The sequence below is a fragment of the Mytilus edulis genome, chromosome 4 (assembly GCF_963676685.1).
Source record: "Mytilus edulis chromosome 4, xbMytEdul2.2, whole genome shotgun sequence".
Taxonomy (NCBI): domain Eukaryota; kingdom Metazoa; phylum Mollusca; class Bivalvia; order Mytilida; family Mytilidae; genus Mytilus; species Mytilus edulis.
Window position 1 is genome coordinate 53,698,268 of NC_092347.1, and position 12,023 is coordinate 53,710,290.

Genomic DNA, 12,023 nt, shown 5'->3' on the forward strand with positions numbered 1-12,023 from the left:
TTCATATTTATCTTCAATTATGATTGTGTCACATATATTGCATGTTTCAGGACTTTTTTCAGTTGAGTCATCATTACGGCTACTGCTTATTTCTTGGGTGATTGCTTGTACGTCATTGTGATGGTAAGACGTTTTACTGTTTGCACCTTTTTTTACTGGAGACAATACTTTTTCTAATATTTTCAGGTTGACATCTTGGCATATTCGACATGTGTAGTCTTCAAGTTCTTCCTTTTCTAACAATTCGATCTCCTTTGTTGAGAGGCGTTGGCAGTTGTAGTGTACCCAATGTCGGCCTGAGTTACAGAATGTGCTTTTTGTTCTACAATTCTTGGTACATTTGAAACATTGAATGCTGACTTTTTCATCTTTATCTGCATATTTTGGTTGTACTCTTTTTCCTTGTAGAGCTTGTTCAAGTTTGCTTTTCATGATCTCATTTAATTTAGTGATGGTTTTGTTCTTATCTCCATTATTCACATTTTCTATAAGCTTATGTATTTCCTTTATGTCTCTGTCGCCAAAATTTTCAGGATTTTTCCCATTTACCATTAATGTACAGGTAGTAAGGTACAGGTTGACTGTGTAGGTTTTGCCACATTTTTCTTTCATCTTTATAGTTATTTGCACCGTGGCATTTTTCGAACTGTCAGTTTCTCTTTGGATAGTGGCTTTGGCTATATTGCATGGCAATTCCTCGAAATAAGCAACAGTTGCATGTTTCAGAAGTTCAAATGTTGCTGCATCTGCTTTAATGACTAGTCCTCCATTTGTTTGCTTGTATTCCATGCTTGTGGAGCGCTGAGTTGCTTCTAGCTTTTTTAGCAGTGCTTTATCTACATTAAGGGAATAATTCTTTATGATCTCTCTGTGTATTTTTGCATCCTATTTCCTTCTTACGACTTGCATTTCAGAATTGCTCGCCATTTTTATATTTGTTGTCTGACTTGGAGAAAAAACCTCTTCCCACAAAACACAAAAACGTTCAGGAAATGTTCTAGGAACGTTTCTGTTTCGTTGTGAGAACGTTGTGATTTAACATTGTAGAAACGTAAAAGTGTGGACTACCAGTTACGTTGAAAGAACGTTATGATATAACGTTATGGAAAACCAACCTGGAACCTAAATAGAACCTTGTGTAACCAAACTGGAACCTTGATAGAACCTTGTATAACCAATCTGGAACCTTAATAGAACCTTGTGTAACCAATCATAAACCTTTATAGAACCTTGTGTAACCAATCTGGAACCTAAATATAATCATTTGCTATCAATCTGGAACCCAAATTTAGCCTAGTCCCAGACAACCTTTGTATGTTGGCACAACAATGGCCCAACGTATCTACATTCATTGGCTCAACGTTGTTTTTCTCTCCATCTTCCTGAACATGCATGAACATTTTGCCACTGGACGTTTTAGCAAACAACAATCAATTAATCTTTCTCGCCAGGAATTGTACCCATATTTGAATGAATTAAATCAACACATTCATGTTACCTATTTTTCTTAAATAATGAATACAAAGATATGAATACAAATACATAATTTATTTTAGCTAGACAAGGAGCAAATTCTTAAAAGTTTAATTTTATGTATCTACACGTTGCAACATCAGATCTAGAATGAAAATTATAAAGTATATTCATGATGTTTCATTTCTGTAAATGTAATTCACTTCATCAGGTTCATACAGTTATTTCCTAGTTCTGTAATTCACTTCTGACATCAGTTATTTCCTAGTTCTATAATTTCACTTCATCATCTTCATACAATTACTTCCTAGTTCTATAATTTCATTTCATCATCTTCATACAATTACTTCCTAGTTCTATAATTTCACTTCATCATCTTCATACAATTACTTCCTAGTTCTATAATTTCATTTCATCAGATTCATAAAATTATTTCCTTGTTCTGTAATTTCACTTCATCAGGTTCATACAGTTATTTCCTAGTTATATAATTCACTTCATCAGGTTCATACAGTTATTTCATAGTTATATTATTCATTTCATTAGGTTCATACAGTTATTTCCTAGTTCTGTAATTTCACTTCATTCGGTTCGTACAGTTATTTCCTAGTTCTGTAATTTCACTTCATTCGGTTCGTACAGTTATTTCCTAGTTCTGTAATTCACTTCATTCGGTTCAGACACTTACTTCCTAGTTCTGTAATTTCACTTCATCAGGTTTATACAATTATTTCCTAGTTTTGTAATCTAACATGGGTTGTATTCACAAGAGTGTTTCTTTTGTTTTCTGCTACACTTTCATTTGGCACTTTTTCTGAATCCGTCTTTTGTTTAATTCTTATCCAGTGTAGCAAATCTTCATAAAAATTATTTCACTGCCCCTGTAATAAAGAAATGAACAAATGAGTACTCAATGTATACTTCTTATGAATATAATAAATCTTAAAAGACTCTTGTTTAAAACTAGACTATACAAGGCGATGCCATAGGGATAAGGCACTCATACCACATCTTCCAACATCTATTTAGATTGTTAGGCTTCACTGTGATAGCTAAGTTTAGCAGGAAAATTGAGGGTAGATATGGATACAGGAAACAGAACCATGTAGAAAAATGTTCTAACTAAATGAATATTTCTAGTGAAAAAAATACAAAGTCAAATCTAAAAACAATAGCATTATCGGTATTATAATATTTAACATTTTAATTTTGCATGTATATTTGCAAATTTCGAATCGGAATACTAAAAGTAATTTATTGTGCATTTTGTCCTATTCTTTTAAATTTGTATGACCTAAAAATATTTAAACAACATTCTGAAACAGTATGTAATAAGGAAAATTCGAAAATACACTAGGGTTATAAATGCAATCTTCACATCTAACAAAGATTTCAGAAATAAAAATAAGTTTTATTTGTGGTTAAAAAACATGTATTATTTGTCATTCATAATCATATACGTATACATGGTATATCAGAATTGTTAAAGTAACACTCAACTTACATGTTTCTTTCTCTTTAGATGATGCGATTTTCTCTTTTGTTTTCTTTGTTATCACTGCTTTCTTACAAATACACGACAGGAAATAGTCTCAAAAGTGACTATCCCATTACACTTAGATTTCCTATAACCTTAATTACCATAGCAACTATCTTTGAAATTTGTCTGACATCTGGTCAACATCATTCTATAGGTCAACCTTATCAGAATATGCTTGATTAACATAATGGCTGTATCAAATATCATTATATAATTGCTAATTATGTTTCACAAATCAAAGTTGAATGAAAAAATTTATAATAAATAATGAGAATAATGAATTTTAACTTTTAATCGAGTAATCTATATGTTTAAGGAACAAACAGTTATTTTGTTCTTAATACAGTGTCGGTTTTTTAGTTTTAAAAACTATCAGCATTCACTTTCTGAAACAAAATAAAGGTTTGATTAACATGCAAGACGGCAAACATCTTCATGATCTTACTTGCATTTTTTGCTATTAATTTGCTATTTTTTTGGAAAGATTATTTTTTTCAAAAAAAATGAGGAACATTATTCGAACGTTTTAAGAATGTTAGTAAAGTAACGTTAAAAAGTAACTAATATTAAACGTTTCTACAACGTATTATTTGTAACATAACCAAACTGAAACTTCCACACAACGTTAAAACAAAACGTTCCTAGAACGTTGAATTGTAACGTTTCATTTTAACGTTCTCACAACGTTCGTGTAACGTTAAGGTCCGAAATAACCTTACAGGAACCAATCCACAACGTTCTTTAAACGTTATGTGTTTAGTGGGTTACTACTGATCAGCAAAAAGGTACGTCGTGGATAATCCCACTATCGACTGCAATTCACTGACCAGCAGTCTTTATTCAGAATATAATATGGGAGAGTCTATACGTACAAAGAGAATGTTTAAGTCAAGATTATTTCCTTTTTGATTGTTGATTTATGGTTCCCAGCTGTTTTGTATTCACTATTTTTATATGGTATTATGTCAGTATAATGGATGGCACTTTTTAACTCTTTAAGCTATGGTTTTGTTATATCCTTGTTTCTTCGGGTTGGAATATATGGGTCCAATGCACTAGATTACGATTGATCAGCAATAAGGTACGTCGTGGATAATCCCACTGTCGACTGCAAATTACTAATCAAACGCACTCTGTGTCTACTCGTGGCCTGAAGTTGTTATGGAAACAGCAAGTTAATAATAATATAGTTGGTATTGCTTTAAAGTTCTTGTTGGTATTGGTTTAAAGTATTTGTTGATATTGCTTTGAAGTTCTTGTTGATATTGGTTTTTAGAGTTGTATTCTTTATTTAAATTTAGGTGAAACAGTCGGTTCGCATAAGTTTGCCAATTTTACGCATCCAAACTTGAGCCAGGAGGGGATCTGGATGTACTCCGTCCTTGTATAGAGTAAAGTTGTACTTGTCTGCTAGCCTTTTGTGGCGATTTTTTGAGTTTTTGCTTTGGCAGTGGCTTAGGTCAACGGATAGTGAAGGTGATACAACTCCAAGTTCCTGATTTATAGTCCTAATGTTTTGATTTAGTTGGTAGATGTATCTGCTTAAGGCACTGTCTTGATTAATGAATTGGTTGGTATCAGGATGTTTCTGTTTAATATTCCACTGTTGAATTGAGTATGGAGGAGTTTCAATGAAGGTTAATTTACAGTTGGCATATGGACGTAGAAGTTCTGCAATATTTCGAAAATTTTGAGTGGCGGTTTCGACAGCTTCTTCAGGTTTAGGGTGTAGTGTGACGTATCTTGTCTTTGGATCGAATGCTGTCAAATCGCATGTACCCAACCATATATATATTGATATATTATCCAGGTGGCCAATTTTATGGGCTAAATTTTGCTGTAGCCATTGAAGTCCTTTAGATGTTGTTCTGGACTTTGCACACCAAAATTTAATGTGGTGGTCAATGCCTGGTTTGATTTGCTTTTCAAGGTAGTTGCCTTTACTGTCTGCAAAGAGTACAGGTGTTAGTTTCTTCTTTCCAGTTATTGGAGTGGTTGGCTGACGTAAGTATTTATTGAGTTTTGTTGTTGACATACCAGTTATCTTCACTTCTGGGGAAGGGGAAGGGGAGGGGGGACAGCGTTCTCTGCCAGACTTTACTCAAATTTAAATTTTAATTGAATTTACTAGAGAATGATTAGTTATACAGTATTTAGTTATATTTTTACAATAAAATTTAAGAAACAATATAGGGGAAAAGAGTTTGCCCTTAAGTAAAAATGTTACCTTGACAGATATTAACCAGGTAGTTCTACCGGCCCGTAACAATGGATATCCGAAAAATCGGTTATTTACACAAATTTATGGTAATTTATGGAAATATTTATATCATAAGATGTATTTCAATTAATTTATATGTTTTTAGATAATGTGTGTTGTCACAATTGCTTTGTTTCTACTTATATCACAAAATTTTCTTCTCAGTTTCAAGATGTCGTCTTCTTGCTTCGACCTCGTTTTCAAACTCACTTTACCAAAAGAGAAATATTACGACAGTGGTCTAAAATCTTTGATCCGCTTGGCATACTTAGTCCCGTGACAGTGAAAGCTAAGATACTAATGCAGTCACTATGGAAACGTAATTTTGGATGGGACGAACGCTTACCTGAAGATGTAACTACGCAATGGACTACTTTATCTACAGATCTTAAAGTTACAAAATCAGTTGAACTTTCCAGACTACTTAACCGTGGATTATCGCTACAAACAGCTAGAATACACATTTTTACCGATGCTAGAAAACAAGCTTATGGAGCATGCGCCTACATTGCACAAGGAAAACAGTCGCAATTTATAGTTATAGCTAAAAACAGAGTTGCACCGCTTAAAGTAATTACTTTGCCGAGATTGGAGTTGATGGGTGCCGTAGTTGGAGCAAAATTAGCTATACATGTGTCAAATATTTTAGGAATTACAGAAATTACATTTTGGTGTGATAGCCAAATCGTTCTGAGTTGGTTGTTGTAATAACAACCACAGTTGAGTTGCACGTTTTATTTTAATAAGGGAAGTTACAAGGATGGGGAAGGTAACGAAGTCACCTAGGCATAAGTATTAACTACATGATAACAGCAAACTACATGATAACAGCAAACTACATGATAACAATTGAATGATATTACAATTTTCTCGCAAATGAAACTAATTAAAGAATTTTAAAAGTCTCTAATCGCACTCACAAATTGAATTAAATTGAATTGTCATTATATGAAAATTTCGGATTTCGGAACTAGCAACTTTAAAGTCTATTCTAATGAAAACTAAAAAAATGAAACTCGCTCATAAAGTTCTACGCTAATATGAGAAAACTTAAAAGTCTAATTCACAAAATTTTACAAATCAAGCTTCTCTGGTTTCTTGACAAGCCTTCCTGATTTAGTCATTGTCACATCTGAGCGCATCACTTCCTCGTCGCGTTCTTTACTTACATCTAGCTTATTGTCATTTGCTTCTTTCGGGGCGGTCTCGATTCTATTAGGTAGATTGTCTAATTCAAAATTGTCACTTGTTGTCTCACGGTTAATGTCCTTGGAGGCTGTTTCGGTAGAAGTACGCAAGTGTTTACGATTTCTCCTGTACAAGCGATTGTTTTCTGAATCGGACCTTTGCACAATATAAGATCTCGGTTTGTCGCTGTGCTTGACAATAGTTCCTGGTTTCCATTCCTTCGAGCATGGTAAAGGTGTCATACGCACGGCACATTTATCATTTATTGTTGGTAATTCTTTCACTCCTCTGCGTTTGTCATAATAAAACTTTTGCTTTTCTTTCTCGCGGTCAAAGTGTCTTTTTACATTCATTGAGTTGTTCATATTAGGCTTCAGCACTTCTTTTAACGCAGGCAGAGTATTTCTCGGTCGTCTACCCATTAGAAGTTGGGAAGGCGACAAGTCAATTCCTTCTAATGGTGTAGTACGGTAATCTAATAGGCTCAAATGTTTGTCATCAGATTTTCTCCAGAGATTTTTAACGGTTTGTATTGATCTTTCGGCTTCACCATTTGCACTTTGAAAATGTGGACTCGATGTTTGGTGGTCAATTCCGAGTTCCTTACTGAACTTCTTAAACTCGGACGAACTAAACTGTGGTCCATTGTCTGAACGTAATGTAGTTGGTATTCCATGTGTTGCAAATATGGATTTTAGCGCTTCAACTATAGCTGCAGTATTGGTTGAATTCAACGGTAAAACATCAATGTACTTAGAATAATAATCCACGGTAAGTATGTAAGCTTTACTCTGAAAGTCAAACAAGTCACATCCAACTAACATATACGGTAGATCCGGGGTCGGAGTAGGTTTAAGCGGTTCAGCTGGCTGCTGATTTTGATATGACGCGCAAAGCGCACAATTTTCAATGTATCGCTCAACTTCTGTATTCATACGTGGCCAGTACATTACTTCTCGAGCACGTTTCTTGCATTTTGTCATGCCAAGATGAGATTTGTGTATGAGTTTTAACATATTGTCACGCAAACTGGGCGGAATCACAATTTTAAGTCCCTTGTAAATAATTCCATCAAGAACAGATAACTGATCACGAGAATCCCAGTACTCTCGGACTTCAAACGGAGTTTCGACTTTGAGATCTGGCCATCCTTTAAGAATTATTTCATTAAGATCAAACAATTCGGATTTTGTTGCATCCTGTATTTCGGAATATTTGTCTTTGCTGACTGAAATCATGCAAATCATGTCCTGGACGATATCTCCTTCTTCAGTATTGTTTTCTACGGACAAAAATGCTCTTGATAAAGCGTTGGATATTTTCATGTTTTTTCCTTTCCGATAACACACTTGAATGTCGTACCATTGTAATTTTAACATCATTTTCTGTATACGAAGCGGTGCTGCTAATAATGGCTTTTTAAAAATTTGTTCTAGCGGTTTATGGTCGTTATGTATGATAGTTTTCTTCCCAAAGATATAACAATGAAACTTCTTCGACTGAACACTATGGAGAGCATCTCCTTCTCAATCTGTGCATAACGTTTTTCAGACTCAGATAAGGAACGAGATGCATAAGCAATAACACGGCCTTCTTGCATTAAAACGGCGCCTAGCCCTTCTTGACTAGCATCACACTCGATTTCAACAGGTTTCTTAACATCGAAAAATGCAAGAACTGGAGTTGTACTACACAAACGCTTCAATTCATGAAAGCTCTTTTCCTGTTCGTATTCCCATATGAATAAAACATCAGATTTCAATAGTGTCCTCAACGGAGCATCCACTTGACTGAGATTTGGTATTATCTTTGAAAGGTACTGAACAAGTCCTAAGAATCTACGAACACCTTCCTTGTTTTGTGGAGCAGGCATTTCAACTACAGCCTGAATTTTAGCAGGATCCGGTAGGAGTCCTTTGTCGGTGATAACATGGCCCATGTACGCAACTTTAGCTTTTCTCACAAAGCATTTATCAAAATTTAAACGTAAGTTATGTTTAGTAGCACGTTCAACCACTTGTTTCAGAATTTTGTCATGTTCTTCCATGTTTCGGCCTGCAATAAGAATGTCATCTATAATAGCGGTAGCTCCTATAATGCCTTCGAGCATCTGATCCATAATACGCTGGTATATTTCTGGTGCGGACTTGATTCCGAAAGGTAAGCGTAACCATCTATATCGGCCAATCGGAGTATTGAAAGTTGTCAAATATGAAGACGGTTCTTCTAGTTTAATTTGTAGGAATCCAGACTTAGCATCTAGTACAGAAAATACCTTTGCATCTGGTATCAACGGTATTACGTCTTCAATTGTCTTTAACGGATAGTTTTCACGTTGAATCACTTCGTTCAGATCTTTCGGGTCGATACAAATTCTTACTTTGTCCTTTCTGAGTGCGACTACCATGGAACTGACCCACTCTGTCGGTTCTTCAACTTTTGTTATGTAACCATTTTCTTCCATGTTTCTAAGTTCAGTTATCGCTTTTTCCTTAATAGCGGCAGGAATTCGTCTCGGTGCATGCACTACACCCTTTGCATTTTCAGCTACTGTGAGCCGATATTCACCTGGTAATGTTCCAGAAGTTTTTATCAGTTCTGGAAAGTCATGTGACAATTCATTTGGCTTAGCAATTTCCTCTATAGTGTCAATTGTGTCTATTCTTTTCACGAGATTCAAACTCTCTGCAAAGTCACCACTGATAATATTGTCCTGTTCCATATCGACAATTTCAAAAGTTTCATGAATTTCACGATCCTTGAACATAACCGGAAGTCTTATTTTACCGATCTGTTGAATCTTGTGTCCTGTGTACGATTTCAGAATTTTCTTCGAATCGGTAATTTCAAACACTTTACTCTTTAATTCTAATTTATTGAGTGATTTTTTGGAAATAATACTACACTTTGCACCTGTGTCAATTTTGACCGGAAGTGCCTTGTCACCGATGTGAACGTCTACAATCCATCTATCTTCTGAGTTTCGCCAAGTCTCGGTTTTTGCGGTTGATATGTATAATAATTCATCTCCACTATCTTGACTATCACAACTGTTCTGATCTACTTCTTGAATCATGTTGATTTTTCTAAGTCTCTTTCTACAAACTTTTAACCAATGATCAGGCTTTTTACAGTATTTACATGTTGTGCCTTTTGCTGGACATCTGTTGTTTCCATGCGTTGTTCCACAATTTCCACATTTTGACTGATGATCATGATGATAGGTATCTTGTCTTCTTTTATCTTGTCTATTGTTATTTTGAGTGTTTACAGGCGGTCTACGGTATTGTTGTTTTGTACCTTTGTGATCTTTCTTTTTGTCGTAAGAGTGTTCACTGACGCGTAGAATTTCTTCGCCACGAATCATTTTGAGTTGTTTTTGTGATAGTTCAAATTGTTGCCCAATCTCAATAGCTTTTGCTATAGTCAAATCTGAGCCTTTGTCAAGCATTCTCTCTTGAACTTTTGAATGTTTAACGCCACTGATTATTAGATCTATCAAGATATCTTCGGTGTTTCCATAGTCACAGTCCATCAATAATAATCTGAGGTCTTTAACAAAATTATCAAAGTTCTCACCTTCAGTTTGTTTCCTTTGACATGCTTTAAATCTGGCTACACGTTTATTTGTCCTAGGGCGGATGTATGTTTCCAGTTTTCCAAGAATTATGTCGGGGTCGTCTTGCTCATTTTCTTGCCACACAAAAGTTTTGTAGACTTCACGTCCTTGTTGTCCAATCCATAGTCCTAACCAACCTGCGCGGTCAGCAGGCTCTGCCTTAACTAGGGGACCCTTGAATGTAAACTCAACATGTTGTTTGAATCTTTGAAACTTGGTACACGTCTGGTGCACCCCAATTTAATGATGGGTGTTCGAACTGAAACCCGGTTGCCATACTTGTTACTGATCAATGTCACCTGTTGTACACAAATTGTGCAATAATATTCTCTAAAATATCTTCCGGACGTTACTGCTGACAGGATTAATTGAATTGTTACTTAAATTCCGGCGTGTAATACGTCAAATCATCTGACACCATGTAATAACAACCACAGTTGAGTTGCACGTTTTATTTTAATAAGGGAAGTTAGGCAGCAACCATTTGATTTTCTGGGGGGGGCTATGGTTTTTTTTGGAAAAAAAAGTTTGTTTCCAGTTTTAGGAGAAAAAAATAATTTGTTTTTGATTCTGAGAAAAAAAAATTGTTTGTTTCACCCTCAGCTGCCACTATATGTAATGCTAAAATTGAAAGAAAAAAATTGTTTTCGACTTGTCGCGAAAAAAAAAGATTGTTTTTCGCCGCAGGCGAAAAAAAAAGTTTGTACAGAAAAAAAAACCATAGCCCCCCCCAGAAAATCAAATGGTTGCTGCCTTACAAGGATGGGGAAGGTAACGAAGTCACCTAGGCATAAGTATTAACTACATGATAACAGCAAACTACATGATAACAATTGAATGAAATTACAGTTGTATTCGTCAAAAATACAAAAACCATTTATAGCTTATAGAATTACAGAAATACGACAACTTGTGGAAAATAAAACTTGGAGGTATTGTCCAACTGACTGTAGCCCCGCCGACTATCTTACCCGCGGCATGTCTTCATCTAAGTTTTTGAATAATGATACTTGGTTCAACGGACCAAAATGGCTTGCACATGAAGAACAGTGGCCGCATTGGGATCGAAATTACGTTGCTATGACAACAATTACAGACAATGAAAGTAAAGACATAGACCGGCAAATTCAACAAAATGATGACAGATTCACAGTTGTAAAGGAAGTCATCAATATAGAGAAGTTCAGCAGTTTTCCGAAACTGCTTCGTATAATGTCTTACGTATTGCGCTTTATAGCGAATTGTAGAACACTTTCACAAAACAGGAAATACCAACATTTAGAGGTAGACGAGATTCAAAATGCTTCACTCGTGTTGCTACGGAATGTACAGCAAACTATTTTTATGAATGAAATCCGCAATATTGTTTCAAAGGATACTAATCGACTACCTATTGTACGTCAGTTACGGTTATATATCGACGAAAAAGGACTACTACGTTCCGGCAGAAGAATTGACAATGCGCTCGTAAGCGAAACAGTGAAATATCCTTATTTACTTCCGACAAAACACCCGTTGACAACATTGATAATTTTGGACGCACACAAACTACAAAATCACAGTGGAATAAATGGGACAATTACGTTAATTCAACAGACGTATTGGATACCGAAAATCCGACAAAGAGTGAAAACCGCATTACGGAATTGTATTCCCTGTAGGAAGATATATATATAATTAGTCGACCGTATGTGGCGCCTGACCCACCACCACTACCAAAGGATCGTCTTGGAGAAGACCCGCCATTCAGCGTCACGAGAGTTGATTTCACAGGAGCGTTACATGTATGACAAAATGGTAACAAGGAAACAAAAGCGTATATATGTCTTTTTACGTGCACCTCAACCAGAGCTGTTCACATTGAGTTAGTTCAGGATTATACGACACATTCATTTTTATTAGCTTTTCGCAGATTTGTTAGCCGTCGGTCTTTACCGAAAATT

At 35.4% G+C, this 12,023-nt stretch overlaps 1 long non-coding RNA gene across 1 annotated transcript; it reads right to left on the bottom strand.

Moving 5' to 3' along the window:
• Positions 1-1,529: 1,529 nt before the first annotated feature.
• On the bottom strand, positions 1,530-3,209 carry LOC139518467 (uncharacterized). Its single transcript, XR_011663361.1, has 2 exons — positions 2,978-3,209; positions 1,530-2,354 (listed from the first exon to the last, which is right to left on the bottom strand). It is a non-coding gene; the product is annotated as an uncharacterized lncRNA (long non-coding RNA).
• Between the last annotated feature and the right edge of the window lie 8,814 nt (positions 3,210-12,023).